General features: G+C 44.0%; 1 protein-coding gene across 3 annotated transcripts in view; it reads left to right on the top strand.

The window, feature by feature from the left end:
• LOC117962752 (transcription factor HIVEP3-like) overlaps nt 1-26,985 on the top strand; it is a 148,613-nt gene that overhangs the window by 82,129 nt on the left and 39,499 nt on the right. Inside the window, exon 1 of one of the 3 annotated variants that reach the window (XM_058999469.1) lies at nt 8,351-8,643. The exons of the other annotated variants lie outside the window; for them this stretch is intronic. The gene's annotated coding sequence lies outside the window, so the exon portion shown is untranslated. Of the gene's footprint in view, nt 1-8,350; nt 8,644-26,985 lie in introns of those variants that run through there. 3 annotated transcript variants of the gene reach the window in all.

The following is a 26,985-nucleotide window of genomic DNA, read 5'->3' on the forward strand; positions in this document are numbered from 1 at the left end:
ACATGGAAAATCAATGTGAAATGCAGACAGTGCAGTGGAGTTTGTGTCATGTACACAGGGCCGGATTAACCCATCACAGGGCCCAAGGCAAACATACACTTCTGAGCCCCTATCTTCTTATATGAATAACAACAAATATATATATATATATATATATATATATATATATATATATATATATATATATTAGCTTAACTCACGCTCCACCAATTTCCAAAAGGTATCATTTCCGTTTTTAAGCTATTATACAAGGTTTTGATCAGAAACGGTCAATTATGGTTATTAATTATAACGAAAATTTCACACACTGCTCTGAACTGAACGACTGAGCGAATCTGCCAGAAACAGTTCAATTGAAGGTAGTGTGCTAAATACATTTCAAAATAAATTCGGAAAAACCTGAAGCCTACGTCAAATCCCATAGCAGAGCTTGATAATCACCTTTAACGATTTACTGAATAAACATTCAACAGTTCAAATATGGACAAGAGCACCATGTTGATTGTTATCCAATTTAAAAACCTGATACTTGGATTGGAGGGGCTCAATTTTCTGTCAACTAACTGTCCCCCATAGTACACAAAAATATATATTAAATAAACAAACACCTGCACATTATCGTGTAGTTAAATCAAGGTTGCCAACCATTTTGTTTTTACTGGCATACAGATTTACAAGAGGACTCTGTATGTGACTGTGTGAATATGAGGACTCTGTGTGTGACTGTGTGACTATGAGGACTCTGTATGTGACTGTGTGAATATGAGGACTCTGTATGTGACTGTGTGACTGTGAGGACTCTGTATGTGACTGTGTGAATATGAGGACTCTGTATGTGACTGTGTGAATATGAGGACTCTGTATGTGACTGTGTGAATATGAGGACTCTGTGTGTGACTGTGTGACTATGAGGACTCTGTATGTGACTGTGTGAATATGAGGACTCTGTATGTGACTGTGTGAATATGAGGACTCTGTATGTGACTGTGTGACTGTGAGGACTCTGTGTGTGACTGTGTGACTATGAGGACTCTGTATGTGACTGTGACTATGAGGACTCTGTATGTGACTGTGTGACTATGAGGACTGTGTGTGACTGTGACTATGAGGACTCTGTATGTGACTGTGTGAATATGAGGACTCTGTATGAGACTGTGTGAATATGAGGACTCTGTATGTGACTGTGTGAATATGAGGACTCTGTATGTGACTGTGTGAATATGAGGACTCTGTATGTGACTGTGTGACTGTGAGGACTCTGTGTGTGACTGTGTGACTATGAGGACTCTGTATGTGACTGTGACTATGAGGACTCTGTATGTGACTGTGTGACTATGAGGACTCTGTGTGTGACTGTGACTATGAGGACTCTGTATGTGACTGTGTGAATATGATGACTCTGTATGAGACTGTGTGAATATGAGGACTCTCAGTATGTGACTGTGTGAATATGAGGACTCTGTATGTGACTGTGTGAATATGAGGACTGTGTGTGACTGTGTGACTATGAGGACTCTGTATGTGACTGTGTGAATATGAGGACTCTGTATGTGACTGTGTGAATATGATGACTCTGTATGAGACTGTGTGAATATGAGGACTCTCAGTATGTGACTGTGTGAATATGAGGACTCTGTATGTGACTGTGTGAATATGAGGACTCTATGTGACTGTGTGACTATGAGGACTCTGTATGTGACTGTGTGAATATGAGGACTCTGTATGTGACTGTGTGACTATGAGGACTCTGCATGTGACTGTGTAATTATGAGGACTCTGTGTGTGACTGTGTGACTATGAGGACTCTGTATGTGACTGAATATGAGGACTCTGTATGTGACTGTGTGAATATGAGGTCTCTCTGTATGTGACTGTGTGACTATGAGGACTCTGTATGTGACTGTGTGAATATGAGGACTCTGTATGTGACTGTGTGAATATGAGGACTCTGTATGTGACTGTGTGAATATGAGGACTCTCAGTATGTGACTGTGTGAATATGAGGACTCATATTCCTCTGTATGTGCACGCACTGGTTTGGTTTGTTAAATAGGTTTGCTGTTCTTTGGGCTTTTCTGGGCTGTTTTTGAACCTCTAAAGCAGGGGTTTTCAACCGGGGGTGGCGTGCACCCCTGGGGCTACTTCTAAGAGTCATGGGGGTGCGCATGACAACTCAGAAATGCACAAAATACAAATGAAAGCAAAAGAAAATAATTGTCTTCAATTAATTTTTTAAACCATATTATATATTATCAGTAAACCACTTGCATAAATATTTCATTTTTGTTTAGCAGCTCAAAGGTTACAGCCTGACTGTAGTTTCAAAATGGTCCTCCATTTGTACGCATGTGTAATTTCCATTCAGCGGATTTCTACTCTGATATGAGGCACAGATGCATTTTAGTAACAGCAATAGCGGCTGGTTGAATTGTTTTTAGTGTTTCATACAGTGTACCCAGATTATCCAAAGACTTGAAATGAAAAGTTTTAAGAATGTTTACAGTTTGGAATTCTGTCCTAAACCAGCAGTTTGTCACACCAAACTGTTGTGACCTAAATTATATATAAATAAACAGAAAACATGTTTCATTTGTCAATCAGATTAGCCTGCCTTTTATTGCAACTGTGGTACCATTCAGTAGAGCAAAAATTGTAAAGGGTTCTTGAGGGTTCTTGTAAAGGGGGACAGTTTAAAAAAGCTTGAAATGAGCTTAATTCAGTATCTGGGCTGCTATAAAGGACCCAATGCTTTTTTATTTTGGGGGCCAATCTTTCAGCAGTCTACCTTGAGTGTTTAAAGCTCTCCATGAAGGGGTTCTTAAAGACGGAATGCTCCTTTGGCCAGTTGCAAAAAACACCTTAAGTTAAATTTCCCTTCGGTTTCCCCTTAAGTGTTTGTTTAAGGGTGTTGCACAAAGCAGCTTAACACTGAAATCAATACCCTAGTTAAGGGAAGATGTATCCTTCAGTGTTACACTTAAACTTCATATTGAAGGTGTTTTATGCACAGCCCCTTGTCTACAAGCAGCGTGAACATTTATAGACACATTTGTTTTAACAAAGCATTGAATTGGAAGTTGCCATCCCCTGTTCTGTGTGGGTATTTTAAAGCTCTGTAGCTTCTGAATGTTTCTATACAGCTTTAACTGTTCTCTAAGCAGGGGGAGGTGCCACTGCTCGCAAGCCTGGGTGCTGAGTGTTTTTCCTGCTGCGTGTTCCCCCTGCAGCCTAACACCTGGGCAGGCAGTGCTGTCAGGATCCCAGGGTAGAGGGAGGGGGTGTGAGCGGTGCAGGGCTCTTCTGGTTTGGACCAGGCTTGCTGCTCATTTGCAGGCACACACACAGGGTGCCTGTGCAGCAGCTCCAAGGTTTGCTGGCAGGATGAGTGAAGAGTGAAGGCAGCTATATATAGAGACTAGCAGCAGCACCTCATGTTTATGAGCAGTTTGCACAGGGCTGCACTTGGTGCATCTGTTAACCCCTTCCTGCCCAAGAGGTGTCCTCTTATCCTCTTAAGTCTATGTTTTGGATGCAAACAGTGAAATATGTTCCAGGGTTTCCATTAAGTATTACATCTGGATATGGAAATATACAGCAGCAGGCAGCTGCAGCTCAGTGTTCAAGTTACCAAGGCTTAGACTTTTATTTTAGAACAGAAAATAAACTCTTATAAAACTTGCACTGTTGCGTAACTTTATTAGGATGAACACCTGGCCATGTTTGCTTTAAGGTCATAATATTTCTACATTTAGATGTCAGGATAAACTGAAGGCCATTTTCTCCAGTCCTTAGTTAACCCTATGCAAAATGAGTGTGTATTTATATCATAGTTACAGTACTTACCGTAGTCATTTGATTCCAGTTTTAAAAAATGAACAGGTGTTTCTCTCCTTTCATATAACAGAAGTTAGTTCAAGCTTTGAAAATATACATAAAGTCTAGCAGACAAGCATTTTAGTTAATGATTCATCAGTGTGAGTGGTTGCATGTAACCCTGGTATGGTCTGTAGTGGGCCTGGAAGGCTGGGTTTCTCTCTAGTCCACTAGGAGACCAGTGATGTCACACAGTGACATCTGTAATAATAGCCAGCTTTATTGAGGCTGACCATGGGCCCATACAGTCAATATAAAAATAAAATAAATTTGAGTTCAGTTTCATGAAGTACTGGAGTCACCAAAAAACACTTGATCATTTTTACAAAAGCAACCTGTGCTAACAGAACTGAGTGTGTAAAGCAACTTCCATCCATGCAGGCAGTACGAAATAAGAGAAAACTGCAGTCCCCTTACACTGATTGTTGCTGAGCAGTGTTATTCTGGCAGACAGCGGGGCTTGTTACCCTTCCAATCATTTAGTTTGATAACAGAGGCGCTGTGCCGTGTGCTCTGTGCTGCCTGCTTGCTGGATCAGGCTGACCTGGAGGCTGTGGGTCTCCCTCTCCCTCCCGCTCGCTGGATCAAGCTGACCCGGGGGCTGTGGGTCTCCCTCTCCCTCCCGCTCGCTGGATCAAGCTGACCTGGGGGCTGTGGGTCTCCCTCTCCCTCCCGCTCGCTAGATCAGGCTGACCTGGAGGCTGTGGGTCTCCCTGTCCCTCCCGCACGCTGGATCAAGCTGACCTGGGGGCTGTGGGTCTCCCTGTCCCTCCCGCTCGCTGGATCAAGCTGACTTGGGGGCTGCGGGTCTCCCTCCCGCTCGCTGGATCAAACTGACCTGGGGGCTGTGGGTTTCCCTCTCCCTCCTGCTCACTGGATCAAGCTGACCTGGTGGCTGTGGGTCTCCCTTTCCCTCCCGCACGCTGGATCAAGCTGACCTCGGGGCTGTGGTTCTCCCTCTCCCTCCCGCACGTTGGATCAAGCTGACCTGGGGGCTGCGGGTCTCCCTCCCGCACGCTGGATCAAGCTGACCTGGAGGCTGCAGGTCTCCCTCCCACTCGCTGGATCAAGGGGCCGAGTCGGTGAATCTCTGACGACTGGCAGCAGGGGAGCCGGAGCCGGAGCCGGAGCCCTACGCTCAAGCAGAGCGGCCTTCTCACTCCCAGAGATACAGCCTACACTTGCTCTTTCAACCTGGCAGGGTGTCCCCTCACACAACGTAAACACCAGCAGCACTGTCTATCATCTGTTTTCCCTGTGAAGATACTGATCGATTCATTGATTCCTTTCATTATGTATTGAAGAGCCACTGAGATGATGCATGTGGTTTTTAAAGAGATGTTTCCGGTGCATCCATCTATAGGTAGAGAGGAAGTGAAGACTTGTTTCTAAGAATCAGCATAAGCCCTGTCCTGGATATTCATTCCTACAACCACCACATCAGGCATGCAATTAAACTGAGGAAAAGGATAATTAGGCTAACCCTTATAAAGGTTTAACATAATAAAAGCATAGCAAAGTGTGGAGGGACTTTGGGCATTCGACTTGTCTTAATTTAGCAGCCTTTTCTCCACACCTCCTTCCATTTCTACCCTTTAGCCTCAACTCCAGACCTCCAAAAGTGCTGCCATCAGAAAGCGTCCTGATCCCACGCGGCCCGACAGTGTGCCACAGTACAGCTGCAGGTCACAGTCTCCAGTGCCTGCTGGATGGCCAGCGATATGAGATACATTTCAGGCTTTGCGTATGCTTAATTAGCCATGAGTCTGTGGCCTCCAGGACTGTAAACAGACCTGCAGCATCTAAAGCCTGTGGCCTCCTGGATATATTGACTGTAATTAAGCTTGGTTGTGACTAATTAAAACCATAGTTGCAATGGAAGTCTTGTCTTTCAACCCATATCCAAGCTATAGCTCAATTATGATTTTTTGATCAGTTTCTTTTAATGCCTGAAATCCAGCTCCACGTTATTCTAATTCTTCTCACAGATGAATGCTGAAGAGTCTCCAGACAAGCAGACTGTTTAAGATGTTTGGTCTCTCTGAGCGCTTGTGATTTTCTGTTGGGGCAGCACTGCACACAGGGATAACAAGGCTCATATTCACAGCGTGACAATGCAGCCGCTGACAGCAAGGCAGAGCACTGTGTCAGCAACAACACTCTCATTGATAACGCATGAGGGGGACTGCATGTGAAATTGATTGATGCTGGTGGTAGACAGCAGAGAGAGTCTCGCTCCAAGCACAGGGGTGTGATTGAAAGAATCCGTGCTGATGTCGGGCACCTTGATCCCAAACAGCATTCAGAATCACAAATACTGGGCATTATGTTTCTCGAGTACTACACATATAGATAGATAGATAGATTTTGAAAAAGACTTTATTGACTCTTTTGGTACACAAGTTTGACAAAAAGGAACAATAACAATCACATTATATTTTCTTTAAATATTTATAAGACAAGATTTAAGTCATTATAAATAAATAAATATTTTAAATAGATATTAAGGAGTTCCTCTTCAGTCTCACTGAGCACACAACCAATACACCAATTTAGCTGAAACAAATCCAAATCATTACTGTAGATCACTACCGAGAATCGGCTGTTGACAGGCATTTAGATTCAAGTATTCACCCAAAGAGAAATCCAGAGCAGTGCTGCGACTGCTTTACTTTTCAAAGAAACAAAAAACAGTGACTTCCATGTTCCAAAAATCCACTGAAAACCATGAAGCACAAAATACATTAAATTTTGACCTGATAGAGGTGTTTGTTTGCGCAAATATCCCTCTTGAAAAATTGGACAACCAAAAGTTATGTAAATTCTTCAGACTGTGTAGCAAATGGTGGAGTGATTCCCTTATCAGCCCAGCTGAGACGTGAATACTTACCTAAAGTTGCCGAGTATCACAAGCAGGAGGTTATGGAATTGGTAAAACAGACTGCTTGCTTGTCAGAGTCGACTGATGCACAAGATCAGTATGGGTTACACATTGTATTTGTTTTGCAAGTGGTGAACATGCATCTGATGTACTAGAACTGAAAGCTGTCCTTGCATGTACACTTTACCTACAGGCTGTTAATTACAACACCGTTTCACAAGCTATTGTAAAGTGCTTGAGTGCGAAATACGATACTTTACCTGTGACGCTGCCGTGAATTTTAATGACAATGTCCGCGATTTTCACAGGGCCTTAATCATACGGTGATAACTGGACCTGATTGAAACAGCTTTCAGCTCAGTCCCAGTGGAAAAAGTACACACCTCGACACAGCAGTTTGAAAGAACAGGACTGGGTGCAGTACCAGTGGAGTGCCAATCCTGCATACTCTGCTGTCTACTCAGGAATCCCTGGTACTTTCCAGTGTCCTGGGCTTACTGCTTCACGGCCTGACTCACACACATGTCTTGACTTTGTGGATTCTGCTTGATTTACTAATTTACCAGCCTTATCTCCACACCTCCCTCAGAGTCTGCTGCCTAGATTCAATGATCCTTTCAGGTGCTGTGTGATTCATTTACCAGCCTTATCTCCACACCTCCCTCAGTGTCTGCTGCCCAGATTCAATGGTCCTTTCAGGTACTGTGATTATTGCACACTCATGAGGACCCTCTGCATGTGTGTGCATTGGTTATGATTAATAGAACATACCCACTTTTTTTATTTTTACTGAGCAGAGGAACCACACCACCAATCTCCAGCAAGATTTTAGATTATCAACCAACAAGGTCAAATTGCAGTAATGATGGAAAAGTTACCTGTATAATCACTCGAAATTACTCTTTAATTGAACTGCCATGCGCAGATATCTCTGCGGTCACAGCAATCTCAATACTTGCTTCATTGCCACAGCGCCACCTACTGATTGCAATTTCCATTGTCACTGGATTACACTACTATGTGAAGACAGGTAGACAGACTGTACAGTAATACAGAGCATTGGCTCCAACCTCTCCACATGCTGTCTGTTTCTCATTCCTCCTGCAGTAGGGATCTTATGCTTCCAGTTCTGCACACAGACCTTTTAAACCCCTGTAACTAATGCAGACCATCTCACTGTGTTGCTGTGTCCCGGTTCTGGACAGGTGATTTTGGGGATGAAGGGTTAATTCAGTTCAGTCTGATTATAAAAAGAGAAGGCTGTGTGTTGTTTAGAGTTGAAATGATAAATGTTGTGTACTGTGTGCAAACTCTTTTGATGGCGTGCCAGGGCAAGGATTCCCTGCTCTGAGTGTGTGTCAGTCGATTGCGTTGCCGCTTTCTCAGACAACAGGAAGTGTGCTGCGGTGAATGGAAAAAAAATGTAAAAAATGTAGGCAGAACCCCCCTCCTCCTCCTCCCTCCCTCCTCCCTTCTGCACTTCATCTTGAGCAACTTACCGTTACATCACAGCCCAAATAAGGAGCTCTCAAACACTTTTACTATCAGAGCCACCTCCAGTGCTGCCTGCCTGCGCATGGCGCTGTCACAGTGGGAGTCAGACTCGCCCAGGCTCTCGCATTCACCCAGCTCTTCATCCCCTCCGCAGGGGTCCCAGTGTCTGGAGCAGACTGCCGCTCAGACAGACGAGGAGAGCGTGTGTGTGTGTGTGTGTGTGCATTTAATGATCCAGCCTCTCATCACCGCGAGCTGACAGTGTCAGAGTTTTGGCGACCTGCCTGGAGTGGAGGGGAGCGCAGCGGAAGCTTGTAATACTTGTTGGACTCCAGTCATTCTGTTACTGTCAGCGCTGCCAGGACAGGGCAGGACCACACAGGACAGGCTGACAGGTAAAGGGGTTTTATTTAATGTAATAATGATAATTTGTATTATTATTATTATTATTATTATTATTATTATTATTATTATTATTATTATTATTAGTAGTAGTATTAGTAGTAGTAGTAGTAGTAGTAGTAGTAGTAGTAGTAGTAGTAGTAGTAGAAGTAGAAGTAGTCATATTTGGATCAGTATTTTCAGATTTGTATCTCAATTTCTAAAATGATGTTTTTTTTTTGTTGTTTTTTTTTTTCGGTTTGTAGTCTAAATGTAATAATATTTCAATGATTCTGCTTCCATTTCTGTTCCCAGTTGCTGTTCTTATTCTTCTTATTCTTATTGCTGGCCATGGTAATAGTGCGAGTGATAGTGATAGCAATTCTCATATTGTTAGCTCTGTAGATATTTGCACTCTGCAGTTTGTGTTTCACTGTGCTCTACAGTAAGGGGCTGTGTGTGTGTGTGTGCGTGTGTGTGTGTATTCTCTGTGCTCAGCGTGGCTCTACAGTAAGGGGCTGTGAGAGAGTGTGTGTGTGTATACTCTGTGCTCAGCATGGCTTTACAGTAAGGGGCTGTGAGTGTGTATGTGTGTGTGTGTGTGTGTGTGTGTGTGTATTCTCTGTGCTCAGTGTGGCTCACTGCTCTCTGCTGTTGTGATGAATGGGTGAAGTGAGAGGTTCAGTGGTGAATCCAGAGGGTGCTGCAATAAGATGTTATTTGATGAAAGGTTCAGTAATGTGGGGCAGCTTTAATGAGATGTCCTGTGTCCCGTGTCAGTGGTCACCTGAACCACCTGCTCATACCAAACCACACAACCTGTTTCACTTTTGAATTCAGTGTGTAAATGATCCAGTAGGCATGCTGGGAGTGTTATAATGTACAGCAGTAGGGTACAGTATGCAGTGATGTAGATAAACTACTGACTTGCTTGTCACTAATTTGTTATTTTGTGATTCATCATTTTTACACAAAGTGCACCTTGATTTCCAGTCCAAAGTCATTCTTGTATAATGCGGGTTCAGGATAAGGCAGTGTTATTATCCATGCCACTGATTACAGATACTGTTCAATGCAACACGTGCCATGAAGCACACAACCAGCAAAACTTACCAAACAAATGCATTTAGTTGAATATATTTCTTCAGGATAAACCCAAGGTGGTCCCGTTGCTGATAGCAGACAGACATACTGTATGCATGGTTATTTCCCAGTTATAACAGAGCAGCTCCTTTATGTTTGCCCTACCCACCAGGCAGTCTACATTAAAACAGAAAAAGTCTGAGGTTAGTCTAGTATCCAATGGACATACATTTAATAAAAAAATAATATATTATCACATTCACTCAATTAATTGCATGAACTTCAGGTTTCCCAAAACACATACAAATATTCATGAATGGCACACACACTATCAGATTGCGTTATTGTGTGTCACTGTTAGTCACGGCACATCAAGAGCACTGACCTGCTGGGATGTAGCTGTGTAGAAATACTGAACGTGCTGTTCTGGAAGAGAGGCATCTCATTACCTTGGACTTGGAATCAGTGAAAATTAAAATAAATGAAAGATTGCAACTTTTCTACCTTTTAAACCCTGTTTTTAGTACCTCGCAATATCTAATTAAGATCTCATTGTTGCAATTAATACCTCATTGTTGCTAATTAAGATCTCATTGTTGCTAATTAAGATCTCATTGTGCTGAACTCTGCTCCTGTGTTACCTGTTCTTCATAACTTTGTCTCGCACTCTGAGCTGTATTTGTTACTAATTCATTGGTCGATAGCTGGACTGCGCTGTGTTTGTAGTAGCCTGTCATCACGAAGGGTATTTTCCCAGCACAGATCAGGGTTATTTGATGGGTTTGGTTCGTATTGGGATTGATGAAAGTTATTGATACCTGATGACTGTGAAAAAGAAGTGACACTGGAAGCTTGTTCCCATTGCTCACCTGCAGTAAAGTGCAGTGCAGTGCAGACAACATTAAACCCTTTGGCAGGATCGCAGGCATTACACTGGGAATGAGCCTGCAGTGGATCAGCGCTCTCTGTTACACTGGGAACGAGCCCGCAGTGGATCAGCGCCCTCTGTTACACTGGGAACGAGCCCGCAGTGGATCAGCGCTCTCTGTTACACTGGGAACGAGCCCACAGTGGATCAGCGCTCTCTGTTACACTGGGAACGAGCCCGCAGTGGATCAGCGCTCTCTGTTACACTGGGAACGAGCCCGCAGTGGATCAGCGCTCTCTGTTACACTGGGAACGAGCCCGCAGTGGATCAGCGCTCTCTGTTACACTGGGAACGAGCCCGCAGTGGATCAGCGCTCTATGTTACACTGGGAACGAGCCCGCAGTGGATCAGCGCTCTCTGTTACACTGGGAACGAGCCCGCAGTGGATCAGCGCTCTCTGTTACACTGGGAACGAGCCCACAGTGGATCAGCGCTCTCTGTTACACTGGGAACGAGCCCGCAGTGGATCAGCGCTCTCTGTTACACTGGGAATGAGCCCGCAGTGGAGCCTGCAGTGGATCAGCGCTCTCTGTTACACTGGGAACGAGCCCGCAGTGGATCAGCGCTCTCTGTTACACTGGGAACGAGCCTGCAGTGGATCAGCGCTCTCTGTTACACTGGGAACGAGCCCGCAGTGGATCAGCGCTCTCTGTTACACTGGGAACGAGCCCGCAGTGGATCAGCGCTCTCTGTTACACTGGGAACGAGCCCGCAGTGGATCAGCGCTCTCTGTTACACTGGGAACGAGCCCGCAGTGGAACAGCGCTCTCTGTTACACTGGGAACGAGCCCGCAGTGGATCAGCGCTCTCTGTTACACTGGGAACGAGCCCGCAGTGGATCAGCGCTCTCTGTTACACTGGGAACGAGCCCGCAGTGGATCAGCGCTCTCTGTTACACTGGGAACGAGCCCGCAGTGGATCAGCGCTCTCTGTTACACTGGGAACGAGCCCGCAGTGGATCAGCGCTCTCTGTTACACTGGGAACGAGCCCGCAGTGGATCAGCGCTCTCTGTTACACTGGGAACGAGCCCGCAGTGGATCAGCGCTCTCTGTTACACTGGGAACGAGCCCGCAGTGGATCAGCGCTCTCTGTTACACTGGGAACGAGCCCGCAGTGGATCAGCGCTCTCTGTTACACTGGGAATGAGCCCGCAGTGGTGCCTGCAGTGGATCAGCGCTCTCTGTTACACTGGGAACGAGCCCGCAGTGGATCAGCGCTCTCTGTTACACTGGGAATGAGCCCGCAGTGGTGCCTGCAGTGGATCAGCGCTCTCTGTTACACTGGGAACGAGCCCGCAGTGGATCAGCGCTCTCTGTTACACTGGGAATGAGCCCGCAGTGGATCAGCGCTCTCTGTTACACTGGGAACGAGCCCGCAGTGGATCAGCGCTGTCTGTTACACTGGGAACGAGCCCGCAGTGGAACGGCACTCTCTGTTACACTGGGAATGAGCCCGCAGTGGAGCCTGCAGTGGATCAGCGCTCTCTGTTACACTGGGAATGAGCCCGCAGTGGATCAGCGCTCTCTGTTACACTGGGAACGAGCCCGCAGTGGATCAGCGCTCTCTGTTACACTGGGAATGAGCCCGCAGTGGTGCCTGCAGTGGATCAGCGCTCTCTGTTACACTGGGAATGAGGCCGCAGTGGATCAGCGCTCTCTGTTACACTGGGAATGAGCCCGCAGTGGATCAGCGCTCTCTGTTACACTGGGAACAAGCCCGCAGTGGAACAGCGCTCTCTGTTACACTGGGAACGAGCCTGCAGTGGATCAGCGCTCTCTGTTACACTGGGAACGAGCCCGCAGTGGATCAGCGCTCTCTGTTACACTGGGAATGAGCCCGCAGTGGTGCCTGCAGTGGATCAGCGCTCTCTGTTACACTGGGAATGAGCCCGCAGTGGATCAGCGCTCTCTGTTACACTGGGAATGAGCCCGCAGTGGATCAGCGCTCTCTGTTACACTGGGAATGAGCCCGCAGTGGATCAGCGCTCTCTGTTACACTGGGAACGAGCCCGCAGTGGATCAGCGCTGTCTGTTACACTGGGAACGAGCCCGCAGTGGAACGGCACTCTCTGTTACACTGGGAATGAGCCCGCAGTGGAGCCTGCAGTGGATCAGCACTCTCTGTCAGGTCGTAATGCAGGACGATGCAGTCGTACAGCAGGAGTATTACAGGCGGTAGTCAGGAGCCATAGCTAAGAGATCATTTGTGTTCCACCTTATAACAGGGATACAAGTGTTAATGTAGTGGCATTATGGGGCAAATGCGAGTGATGACCGTCTCCCATGGTAAATCTGGATGCCTTATAATGAGGAAGTACTGGATACATATTGTGCAGCAGTAATGAAAAGTCTGATTCCAGGCTCTTAATCAGAATACACTGATCTATCTCAGAGCTCTTTCACTGTCTCTTCATTGTCTGTAGTGATGTTGGGTTTTAATTACCTGCATCATTTACACTGGGGCCAATACTGGAACTAGCACTGCTCAAAATGTGTTTGTATTCGTTCATATAAGAGCATGTATTAATGACATATAAGAGCATATATTAATGACATATAACAGCATGCATTTTTTTTTTTTTCTTTTTTTGTTCCTGGGTAGTAAGTGTTATTTCCTAATTGCTTATGCCTCAAAAGTATAGAAAATGGCTATTATTCCCCACAAACTTTGCTTTTGTGACCAGGACAGTGATATTTTGAAATGTACCTATTTTCCAGAACATTCCAGATAGATTCAGTGCTGAGTAAACTTGGAGTAACTTCTAGAACTTTCCAGTAATATAAATAGTAGTATAAATACAGGGGCCTTAAGCCCACCAGTTCAGTTTAGTTCCAGCTGCCTAAGTGGATACATATCTGCATTTTTCTGAGATGGCATCAAGAGGCTGCAAGCATCCGGCAGACGCATTTTGCTATGTCTGCGGCCAATTTATCAAGACAAGAGCGAAAAAGTACTCCGTGGAAGCATCTGCTAAGATGTGTGAGGCCTACAAGGCATATTTCGGCATGCCTGTCTGGGATCAAGACAAACCCTGGGCACCTCATTTCACCTGCGAGCACTGCAAAAAAACTCTGGAAGGTAAGCTGGACAATTGTTGCTCGGAATTTTATGTTATAAAATGTGTTAACATTTTTAAAATTGTAAAAGTTTTTAATTTTAAAATGTTTTACAATTTTCAATGTTATTGAAAAAATATATCATATATGAAAAATGTTGCGAGAATCTCTTACACATTAGTCATGGGTGAAATAAATGTATTGTGGAGTAGTGGTTAGGGCTCTGGACTTCTGACCGGAGGGTTGTGGGTTCAATCCCGGGAGGGGAGTACTGCTGTTGTACCCTTGAGCAAGGTACTTTACCTAGATTGCTCCAGTAAAAACCCAGCTGTATAAATGGGTAATTGTATGAAAAAAAATAATGTGATATCTTGTAACAATTGTAAGTCGCTCTGGATAAGGGCGTCTGCTAAGAAATGTAATAATAATAATAATTTGTAGGATGGTACAGAGGGGAAAAGAGAGTCATGAAGTTCGCTATCCCAAGAATTTGGCAGGAACCCACTGACCACTCAAGCAACTGCTACTTCTGCATGGTGGACCCTTCCAAACGGCAGACTGGCAAGAATGCACCTGCTATCACGTATCCGGACCTTCCTTCATCCATCGCCCCAGTGCCACACTGCCATGAGCTCCCCGTACCCACTCCTCCGGAGAGAGAGCAGCCGTCTTTAGAAGAGAGCAGCAAGTCAGAGAGCGAGGAAGACGTTGTAGATCCAGATGACAATTTCAGAGGTGGAGCTGAGGAGAGAAACCCATACTACCCCAACCAAAAAGACCTCAACGACTTGATTAGAGATCTTGGTCTCACCAAGTCCAATGCCGAGCTTTTGACGTCTAGGCTCAAGCAGTGGAACTTGTTGGATGAAAGTGTGCAAGTCGCAGATCAGAGGAAGCGTCACCAACCTTTTTCCAGCTTCTTCACCCGTCAAGATGGGCTCTGCTTCTGCCACAATGTGACCAGTCTGTTCGAGGCAATCGGAATCGCCTGTAACCAGAATGAGTGACAGCTCATCCAGGAGCCTCAAAGCCGTGCTGCTCCATAATGGTAACAAGTACCCGTCTCTTCCCCTGGCTCACTCGGTGCACCTCAAAGAGGATTACAACAGCATCAAGACCTTGCTGGACGCCTTGAAGTATGATGAGTACGGCTGGGAGGTCATAGGAGACTTCAAAATGGTGGCATTCCTGATGGGTCTCCAAGGCGGTTTTACCAAGTTTCCCTGCTATCTTTGCCTTTGGGACAGCAGGGACACCAAGGCGCACTACCACAGGCGGGACTGGCCACAGCGGACCGAGTTCTCTGTGGGGAGGAACAACGTCAAGTGGGAGCCACTGGTGGACCCCCGGAAGGTGCTGATGCCACCACTGCACATCAAATTGGGCCTTATGAAACAATTTGTCAGAGCTCTAGATAAGGAGTCGGCAGCCTTCAAGTACCTTCAAGACTTCTTCCCTAAGCTGTCTGAGGCAAAGGTCAAAGCCGGTGTCTTCGTCAGACCACAGATAAAGAAGATCCTGGAGTGCAATGAATTCCCCAAGAAGCTCACTAGTAAGGAGAAAGCGGCTTGGAACAGCTTTGTCGCAGTGGTTCGGGGCTTCCTGGGCAATCACAAGGCCGAAAACCATGTGGAGCTGGTTGAGACTCTGGTGAAGAACTACGGCACAAAGTCCATATCCTTGATGCTCACCTTGATAAATTCAAGGAGAACATGGGAGCGTACTCGGAGGAGCAAGGCGAACGATTCCACCAGGATATGAACGCCGCTACCAAGGACAGTATAATGAGAACATGATGGGAGACTACATTTGGGGGCTGATTCGTGAAAGTGATTTACAGTATAATCGTAAATCTCGAAAAACTACTCACTTCTAAATCTTTTGTAGTCATTTTTGTATTACTTTAGTATAAATACATGTTAATTTGGATTCATATGTTGTTTTTTTCTGACTTTATGTGAACGAAAAGACACAAATTTGCCCGTTTTCTCATTGGAAATAGGTAAATTTCAAAATATCACTGTCCTGGTCACAAAAGCAAAGTTTGTGGGGAATAATAGGCATTTACCATACTTTTGAGGCATAAGCAATTAGGAAATAACACTTACTACCCAGGAACAAAAATTGTGTTACATATAACAGCATGCATTAATGACATATAACAGCATGCATTAATGACATATAACAGCATGTATTAATGACATATAACAGCATGTATTTATATAACAGCATTGACATACAGTGTGGTTTCTGCAGGCTGGAATGTGAGAGGTTAAAGATGTTAAAGATATTTAGGGAATCCCACCAGAGCTGGTGGAGCAGAGCCCAGGCAGGGGAGAAACACGCTCTGCCTCAGTGCTTTCCATATTATCAGAAGAGGAAAGCAAGGAAGCTGGATATACAGCATGCACTTATATTATACATCTTGAAACAGTGTGCTGTTTTATTTCATCCTCAACACAGGAGTGTCTATTCAATCTAAATAGCAAACGAAAGCATTTCAACTAACATCATCATTATTATTATTATTATTATTATTATTATTATTATTATTATTATTATTATTATTATTATTATTATTATTATTGTTGTTGTTATTAGTAGTAGTATTAGTATTGCAGATATTTTCCATTCTTAAATAAGTGGCTGTATGGAGATGTTTGTTGTAGTTATTTTCCTCTCGGAGGGCTGTTTTTATCTCTCTTTGTTCATATTAATTCAGCTCGCTATTGAAGGCCAGGCACCAGTTACTGTGCTGGCAGTGTTTGTACGCAGAGAATCGTCCATCAGGTGAATTTAGAACCAGAAGGCTTTTTGTCTCGTCTGCTGTTGGATCTGGGTGTGTTTCCATGGAAACCAGTTAGGGTTACGAGAATAGGGAGAAGCGGCCACAGCACTGAAAGAGATTACAGAGAGTTTTTGTTACAGATGTGCGTAACGTTAACCCTGCAGCCAGGCTGCTTTTAGATTTAACCAGTTAACCCCTGACCTGTGACACAAAGCTGCCTGGGCAGAACCAAGCGACACCAATGCAGTGTCAATGCTTCCTGCAGCAAGCAGGTCAGAAATGAAATGGAATCTTAACAGTGCAGTGGCATCACAGACTGGGGGGGCGATGCTGGTTACTATGAAAGAGACTGGTGGTGGGGCAATGCTGGTTACTATTAAAGAGACTGGGGGCAATGCTGGTTACTATGTAAGAGACTGGGGCAATGCTGGTTACTGTGAAAGAGACTGGGGGGGTAATGCTGGTTACAATGAAAGAGACTTGGGGCAATGCTGGTTACTGTGAAAGCGACAGGGGCAATGCTGGTTACTATGAAAGAGACTGGGGGGCAATGCTGGTTACTATGAAAGAGACTGGGGGGCAATGCTGGTTACTATGAAAGAGACTGGGGGGGCAATGCTGGTTACTATGAAAGAGACTGGCAGGGCAATGCTGGTTACTATGAAAAAGACTGGAGGGGCAATGCTGGTTACTATGAAAGAGACTGGGGGGGTGTGGCAATGTGCCCCGCCCCTGTGTGCATCTGTGTGTATTTTGCTTGTTATGTGTTGTATGTATGCGTGCGTATGTTAATGTTGGTGTATAGATTGGTACACGGGATATAAACGGGTCTGTGTTTCACGTGTATTTAAAAAGTGTAGATTTGTATTTAGGCACGAGGAGGGCACAAATCACTTCACGTGCTGGTTAAATGTAATATGTGAGCACGGGGTTGCACAGAATTAATTCACGTGCTGGGATTCAAGTGAATAATTAATTAGTAATTGAATCCCAGCACAACAGTATAAATAGGCACATTTTTAGTCACTCGTGGTTAGGTGTTCAGAGAGTGGAGAACGGGAGAGAGAGAGGAGAGTTAAAATCAGCGTAATTATAAATATAATAAGTGTATTCTCACCGTGTTTGTTCGTCTCCGTTTCACCTGTGTGTTAGTGTCTAGTCGTTTTGTCTGTCTGTTTATTTTGGCGTCAAGTGCCGTGTCCTGTGTTTTTGTTACAACCTTTTTATTTTCTGTTCTGTTTATTATATGCTGAGCGCGATCACGCGCTCAGCTATACCAAAACCCCAAGTCTCTCTGTATTCCTTCCTGCTTCTGGTCTGACGCCACCCACTCTGGCCGTCTTTGTGACAGGGGGCAATGCTGGTTACTATGAAAGAGACTGGGGGGGGCAATGCTGGTTACTATGAAAAAGACTGGGGGGGCAATGCTGGTTACTATGAAAGAGACTGGGGGGGGCAATGCTGGTTACTATGAAAAAGACTGGGGGGGCAATGCTGGTTACTATGAAAGAGACTGGGGGGGGCAATGCTGGTTACTATGAAAGAGACTGGGGGGCAATGCTGGTTACTATGAAAGAGGCTGGGGGGCAATGCTGGTTACTATGAAAGAGGCTGGGGGGCAATGCTGGTTACTACTATTTGAGTTCAATCCAAGCAAAGTTCTTATAGGAATAAAACAATTTTATTTTTCTAAAACAAGCAACAAAAAATTGAATTGCTCCTAGCAGCAATAAAGTACTGTGTGTTGAAATGCTATAATATTCATTTGAAACTTCATTTCACTAATCGCCCTCAAGGTACATTTTTGCTGCAACAAATGTTTGCACTTTTGGCCTGCTAGATTACATGACTCAAATTCACAATCTTAGTGTAGAAAAAAAAACAAAAAACTGTATTTATTGGCATATCAAAATCCAGTAGAGTACCTGGCTATTTTGGCTTACACATTATAATGTCCTCTTTTACCTGGTCGTTTGGTGGCCTCGATAACTTCTTCATTGACAGATGCTACTGCGCTTGCTTCAGATCCCTTTTCTTCTTAATTTGATCCAGGAGTTCCTGGGTTGTTTTTAAACTTTACCCACCAGAGAAGTATGATTACCAGTAATTTAATGCAACCAAGTAGTACAGTACTGTATTCAAAACCAATTAACAGTTCTGTTCTACCCAGTAATCTTTGGGACCAGCACCATGGCAACTGAGAGCGAGCATGTGACCAGAAATAATGTACTGTAGAACTGCTGTAGCAATACCCATCGCGTAAAAGCTGTGTTCTTGTTTTGCAGTATTCATGTTTTTTTTTTCTTTCACTTCCTCATCCCACCCACAGGGGGCAGCAGAAGCATCAGTACCAAACATAATCATCAAAGCGTTTATTCCAGTCTTTAATTTAACTCCTATTTTTTTAAAAGAGCAAAACACCTGGTAATTTTACAAAACTAAAACCAACAAAGTAAATAATATAATTAAGGAGTTAGGTTGTTTTTGTGTAACATAACATGGAATTAACTGTTCTTGGATTGACCATACAATTCCCACAGATTCCCACAGTGAAAGCATAGCAAAGTGTGATAAGGTACAGTGAACTGAGTTGTGAGGCTCAATGGGGACTCTACTGGTTAAGCAGCAACGAATACAGCAAAATATAACAATTCTGTGCTGCATAGCAACCGGAGTGATGCAAGTGTTTACTTTGTGTCTAGGAACCCGACTGCTCTGTAAAACACAGCAGGGTGAGTTTCACCTTAAACACATTCCCTGTGCAGCTCGAGGGTCTGCAGTGTGCTGTGAACACATTCCCTGTGCAGCTCGAGGGTCCGCAGTGTGCTGTGAACACATTCCCTGTGCAGCTCGAGGGTCTGCAGTGAGCTGTGAACACATTCCCTGTGCAGCTCGAGGGTCCGCAGTGTGCTGTGAACACATTCCCTGTGCAGCTCGAGGGTCTGCAGTGTGCTGTGAACACATTCCCTGTGCAGCTCGAGGGTCTGCAGTGAGCTGTGAACACATTGCCTGTGCAGCTCGAGGGTCCGCAGTGTGCTGTGAACACATTCCCTGTGCAGCTCGAGGGTCTGCAGTGAGCTGTGAACACATTCCCTGTGCAGCTCGAGGGTCTGCAGTGTGCTGTGAACACATTCCCTGTGCAGCTCGAGGGTCTGCAGTGAGCTGTGAACACATTCCCTGTGCAGCTCGAGGGTCTGCAGTGTGCTGTGAACACATTCCCTGTGCAGCTCGAGGGTCTGCAGTGTGCTGTGAACACATTCCCTGTGCAGCTCGAGGGTCTGCAGTGTGCTGTGAACACATTCCCTGTCTGCAGTGTGACTGATGCAGAAACCAGCACTCAGATCTGTTTGAACCCTGCTGAGGTGCTGTGCTCTGATTTGAACCCTGAGGCGCTGTGCTCTGATTTGAACCCTGAGACGCTGTGCTCTGATTTGGACCCTCAGGCGCTGTGCTCTGATTTGAACCCTGAGGCGCTGTGCTCTGATTTGAACCCTGATATGCTGTGCTCTGATTTGAACCCTGAGACGCTGTGCTCTGATTTGGACCCTCAGGCGCTGTGCTCTGATTTGAACCCTGAGGCGCTGTGCTCTGATTTGAACCCTGATATGCTGTGCTCTGATTTGAACCCTGAGGCGCTGTGCTCTAATTTGAACACTGAGGCGCTGTGCTCAGATTTGAACCCTGAGGCGCTGTGCTCTGATTTGAACCCTGATATGCTGTGTTCTAATTTGAACACTGAGGCGCTGTGCTCAGATTTGAACCCTGAGGCGCTGTGCTCTGATTTGAACCCTGAGACGCTGTGCTCTGATTTGAACCCTGAGACGCTGTGCTCTGATTTGAACCCTGAGGCGCTGTGCTCTGATTTGAACCCTGAGGCGCTGTGCTGTCTGATTTGAACCCTGAGGCGCTGTGCTCTGATTTGAACCCTGAGGCCCTGTGCTCTGATTTGAACCCTGAGGCGCTGTGCTGTCTGATTTGAACCCTGAGACACTGTGCTGTGTGGGTTCAAATATCTTCAGGTTCTCTGCTGTGCTGGGGAATGCTGAGCTGACTGTGCAGGGTCACTCCAGGACAGGCTTGGGGGCAGTGATAGAAAGGAGAATAGACTGAACAGGAAGTGGAAAACATTCAAAGCCAGTCCCCAGAGGTTTTTGTTATGTGCACACCTGTGTGTTTCTCAAAAGGGGGAGGGCATGATAATATTTGATTTCTTGTAAAATTTAAAAGATTATGCTAAGCCTTAGAAAAGCATAGCAAAGTGTAATAAACAGGGCTTCACCAATACAAAGAAATGCACACTGCCATATTGTTTTTTAAGGTGCAAAGGCGTACCGTCAGTAAGTTTTTAACAGGAAAGCATTTTTCATAAAGGCAGCGAGGGTGCTCACTATTGCAAGATCAAGCGTATTATCTGACTGTGACCCATACCTGCCTAACCTCAGGAATTTCCCCAGAGATTTTTCTATTCAGTCTCAGGGTCCCCAGTCTCTGTCAACGATCTCTGAGTAAATGTGCTGATTACCACTGACCATAATTAAATTACAGTCCCCTTATTTCACTTAAGACTGGAAGGTTCCAATTTAACTGCAGTCCCTCCCTGCTAGCACTGTCATTGGCTGCTTCAAGTTTTAATAAAAAAATGGAGAGTGATAGGTGGAACCACTCCAGTTTATAACATCAGTATTTTTCTTTTAATGGACACTTGAAACAACCAATGATAGCAGGGATCTCTATTAAGCCGTCCATTCAGAGAAGAGGGATGCAGTTACGGGCGTGGCATTGAGGAAGCTCGCTGACGCTTCACTTCCCAAACTGAGCGGGGGTGAGAGGAGGTGTCGATGTTTGAAACTTATTTATTTATTTAATTTATATAGCGCCTTTCATACTGAAGTATCACAAGGCACTGTACATAAATACATAAAAATACAATAAAATACAAAATATACAAATAATAATAATAATAATAATAATAATAATAATAATAATAATAATAATAATAATAATAATAATAATAATAAAATCATTAAAAGCTAGCAATTATGTTGCATTAAAACCACTAAGATAAAAATGCCATTTTATAAAAATGCGTTTTAAGTTTAGACTTCAAAATATCTACAGACCCAGCTTCCCTAACACATGGAGGCAGAGCAATCCATAGTTTAGGGGCTCTAAAAGAAAAAGCCCTACCTCCTGTATTGATTTTATTGACCCTGGGAACAACGAGCAGCCCCGCTTCCTGTGATCTAAGAGTGTGATTTGGGAGATACGCGGTCAGTAGCTCCTGCAGATAGCTAGGTGCTGCTCCATTCAAGGCTTTATAGGTCAATAATAAGATTTTAAAATCAATTCCATATTGTACAGTGAGCCAGTGCAAGGAGGCTAAAACAGGGGTGATGTGCTAATTTTTTTTGGTTTTAGTCAAAATTCTAGCAGCGGTATTCTGAACAAGATGTAGGCGGGACACCGCACATTTTGGGATGCCAGAGAGGAGTGCATTACAGTAATCAATTCTTGAAGAAACAAAGGCATGTGTTAGTCTCAGCGTCAGATAAGGAGATAATAGGTTTCAGTTTGGCTGTTTCTCAAGTGATAGAAGGATACTTTAGAAACTTCCCTAATATGAGACTCAAATGATAAATCAGGATCATAGATAACCCCCACATGTTTTATTTCAGTTTTAGGGTTTGATAAAGACTGCTAGGGTCAAACTCATGCAATCCTACGTTTTTTTGTTGCTTATGGGAGCCTACAAACATAACCTCTGTTTTTCCTGAATTCAACATTAGGAAGTTTTGAGACATCCAGCACTTGATATCAGCAAGGCAAGCAACAAATGCCACCCTGACAGAAGTATCACCAGGTTTTAAAGACAAATACAGCTGGGTGTCATCCACATAGCAGTGGAAGACACCATGTTTCCTAACGATGTCACCCATATATAATGAAAATAGCAATGGACCCAGAAGAGAACCTTGTGGAACACCGCAATCAACTTCGGTCAATGCTGATTTTTCCTCCCCAATAGAGACACATTGATACCTATCAGATAGGTAAGATTGAAACCAGGATAAGACAAGGCCCAAGAAGAATTAGAACTGATGGAAAGTCCAAGTCAGAGCTTATCAGCAGGTCATTTACAACTTTGACAAGGGCTGTCTCTGTACTATGTGCAGCCCGAAATCCAGACTGAAATTTCTCAGATACCATTAAGAGTTAAAAAACTTTGTACTTAAAATGCAACAACCCTCTCTAAAACCTTGTCTAAGAATGGAAGATTGGAGATGGGCCTGTAGTTATTAATGAGTTTAGGATCCAAGTTGTGTTTCTTGAGCACTGGCTTTACTATAGCTACCTTGAGTGCTGAGGGAACAATACCGGAAGAAATATAACTATTTATCATTTTTAAAATGTGGGTAATAATAACTCCAAGAACGTTTTTTAATAATTTTGTAGGAATGGGGTCAAAAGAACATGCTGTAGTTCTCATGTGCTGAATCAGAGCTGTCAGCTCTTGAAGGGTAATCAAAGAAAAGACCTCCATAGCAGCCTTAAAATGCTGTGCAACAAGCCTCCTGAATAGAATATGTTTGTGGAATCTGATTTCTAATGTGTAGTATTTCTTTTTTAAAGTGATTTAAGAAGTCATTACATCTAGGAATAAAACCAGTATCAAGGGTGGAACTATTTGGAGAAGGATTAATTAATTTATCAATTGTAGCAAGAAGAAATCTAGGATTATTTTTATTAGTTTCAATTAAGTAATAAAGTAATAAAGAGTAATAAGTTGATCTGGCCAATGCCAGAGCCTTCCTATATTTAGCCAGGTGGTCCTTCCATATAGTGTAGTGAGCATGCAGTTTCGTTACCCGCCATCTTCGTTCTAATTTCTGACCCTCATATTTCAATTTGCGAGTAGCATCATGAAACCACGGTGCGCTTTTTTTAAAAACACCCTCCGAGTTTTGACTGGCGCTACAACATCTAAGATACCAGTCAGTGAGGTGTGGTAGGTATTCACCATCTCATCACAGATAAACCCTCCGGGATTGATAATAAACTGAGTATATCAGAACATTTACCAGCAGTTAAGGAGTTAATATCCCGAGTTGTAAGTGTGCGTTCCATGGAGTTTGTAGTTACTGGTATGCTGACCTCAAAAGGAATAGCAGGATGGTCAAAAATGGTGAGATCTGTAGTTAATACATTTTTAACAACTAAACCACGAGAGATTACCAGGTCTAGAGTATGGCCACGATTGTGTGTGGGACCTTTTACATGCTGGAGATAATCTAAGGAATCCAGGAGCCTCATCAATTCCACAGAAGTGGAGCCAGATTCTTTATCAACATGTAGGTCAAAATCACCCAGTAGAAGAATCCTGTCATAATGGACTGTCAATGAAGATAGCAAGTCACTAAATTCAGCTAAAAGTAATGGGTTTGACTTAGGTGGTCGATAGATAATTACAATATGAACAGGTAGTGCACTATTTAGTGTTAATGTTAACAGTTCAAAAGATGAATAACCTGGGACAGTAACCTGATTAATTCTATGTTCACTACGGAAAATAGTAGCATTTGTTACATTTATACATGCTGATTAGAAAGTAAGTTTACCACATCAATGACATGGTGTGTTGATGTGGTAAACTTACTTTCTAATCACCCTGTATATTTTACTTCAAATATATAAATACCACTGTGTCATCAAGCGTGTTCAACGGCACTAATAAAGTGACAAAGTGTTTGGGGTTTTGCTTTTGAATCCCCAGAGTGGCAATATGGTGGTAGGATATTGAAATAAATAGAGGATGCGTGATGATTTGTTAACAATTGTAATCAAAGAAAATCCGGACTCCTACTTAAACATTCAGAAGCTCTAGCTGTGGTCTCTGACACTGCTATCCCAATTGTTTGAACTGTGGGAGGAGGAGGTGGAGCTGGACAGCGACTTGGATGATGACCCTTAATTTGGGTGAATTCCAAACCATTTCTGCTGTTACTCCTGTGAGAACCTAATGATAAGTTATGTGAATCCCTGGTAATAAAGCATAGAAGAAGAGGGAAGCATTGTAAAGCTTAGGGAGAAGATATCCCGTGGAGAAGTCTATCCTGGGCAGTGTGACCCCTCTCTCATGGGGTGCTAGTGGACCCTCCGCTCTCTCTTCATGTGTGGATCAGAGCTGACCATACTCGGGAGCGGAGGGTTAACACAATAAACCAGCGCACAGGGGCGCTGCAGGCAGCGTGCTGCACTGGGAGCCAGAGGTGTGCAGGTTTAGAACCCCCGGGACATACTCTCTGATAAAACTGCACTGTGTGTCTGTGGGCTTGTGAAGCAGCCACACTGAGCCCCCAAAGATCTGGCTTTGAAAGGAAAGAGTAAAAACAGCTGCTGCACACTGCGAGTGTGCCTGTCTGGGATCTCTGTATATTGAATGGGTTGCACTCTTGTGGGCACAGCTACTGCACACTGTGAGTGTGCCTGTCTGGGATCTCTATATATTGAATGTGTTGCATTGTTGTGGGCACAGCTACTGCACACTGTGAGTGTACCTGTCTGGGATCTCTATATATTGAAAGGATTGCACTATTGTGGGCACAGCTGTTGCACACTGTGAGTGTGCCTGTCTGGGATCTCTATATATTGAATGTGTTGCATTGTTGTGGGCACAGCTACTGCACACTGTGAGTGTACCTGTCTGGGATCTCTATATATTGAAAGGATTGCACTATTGTGGGCACAGCTGTTGCACACTGTGAGTGTGCCTGTCTGGGATCTTTATATATTGAAAGCTGCTTTGTGACGTGTGCTCCACTTTGGGTTCAATGGGATGCCGCTGGAGCAGCTGATTGGTTTGTTATGAGGGGTGCTGATAGTTAATGAGTGAGTGCCACGTTTCAAACACTGTGATGACATGCAGTTCAAATATAACTGTCAGCCTTAGTGCTGCTTATACAGGAGGAAGTGTACAGTGTGGCACTGAATAATATTGGAACACATCTTCCAGACGTGCTTGGTAATTCAGCAGTTTACAGGACTTATTCCATGCCTTACTTTGCATCCACCATACTAATACTGTGCATTAACTGTGTATCCATGATACTAATACTGTGCATTAACTGTGTATCCATCATACTGGGTAGCAGTATGGAGTAGTGGTTAGGGCTCTGGACTCTTGACCGGAGGGTCGTGGGTTCAATCCCCGGTGGGGACACTGCTGCTGTACCCTTGAGCAAGGTACTTTACCTAGATTGCTCCAGTAAAAACCCAACTGTATAAATGGGTAATTGTATGGAAAAATAATGTATAATATCTTGTAACAATTGTAAGTCGCCCTGGATAAGGGCGTCAGCTAATAAATAATAATAATACTAATACTGTGCATTAACTGTGTATCCATCATCCTAATACTGTGCATTAACTGTGCATCCACCATACTAATACTGTGCATTAACTCTGTATCCATCATCCTAATACTGTGCATTAACTGTGCATCCACCATACTAATACTGTGCATTAACTGTGCATCCATCACACTAATACTGTGCATTAACTGTGTATCCATCATCCTAATACTGTGCATTAACTGTGCATCCATCACACTAATACTGTGCATTAACTGTGCATCCACCATACTAATACTGTGTATCCATCATCCTAATACTGTGCATTAACTGTGTATCCATCATACTAATACTGTGCATTAACTCTGTATCCATCATCCTAATACTGTGCATTAACTGTGCATCCATCACACTAATACTGTGCATTAACTGTGCATCCATCACACTAATACTGTGCATTAACTGTGTATCCATCATCCTAATACTGTGCATTAACTGTGCATCCATCACACTAATACTGTGCATTAACTGTGTATCCATCATCCTAATACTGTGCATTAACTGTGCATCCATCACACTAATACTGTGCATCCATTATCCTAATACTGTGCATTAACTGTGCATCCACCACACTAATACTGTGCATTAACTGTGCATCCATCACACTAATACTGTGCATTAACTGTGTATCCATCATACTAATACTGTGCATTAACTGTGTATCCATCATCCTAATACTGTGCATTAACTGTGCATCCATCACACTAATACTTTGCATTAACTGTGCATCCATCACACTAATACTGTGCATTAACTGTGCATCCATCACACTAATACTGTGCATTAACTGTGCATCCATCACACTAATACTGTGCATTAACTGTGCATCCATCATCCTAATACTGTGCATTAACTGTGTATCCATCACACTAATACTGTGCATTAACTGTGCATCCATCACACTAATACTGTGCATTAACTCTGTATCCATCACACTAATACTGTGCATTAACTGTGCATCCATCACACTAATACTGTGCATTAACTGTGCATCCATCATACTAATACTGTGCATTAACTGTGCATCCATCACTCTAATACTGTGCATTAACTGTGCATCCATCACACTAATACTGTGCATCCATCATCCTAA

The sequence above is a fragment of the Acipenser ruthenus genome, chromosome 25, assembly GCF_902713425.1.
Source record: "Acipenser ruthenus chromosome 25, fAciRut3.2 maternal haplotype, whole genome shotgun sequence".
Classification (NCBI taxonomy): domain Eukaryota; kingdom Metazoa; phylum Chordata; class Actinopteri; order Acipenseriformes; family Acipenseridae; genus Acipenser; species Acipenser ruthenus.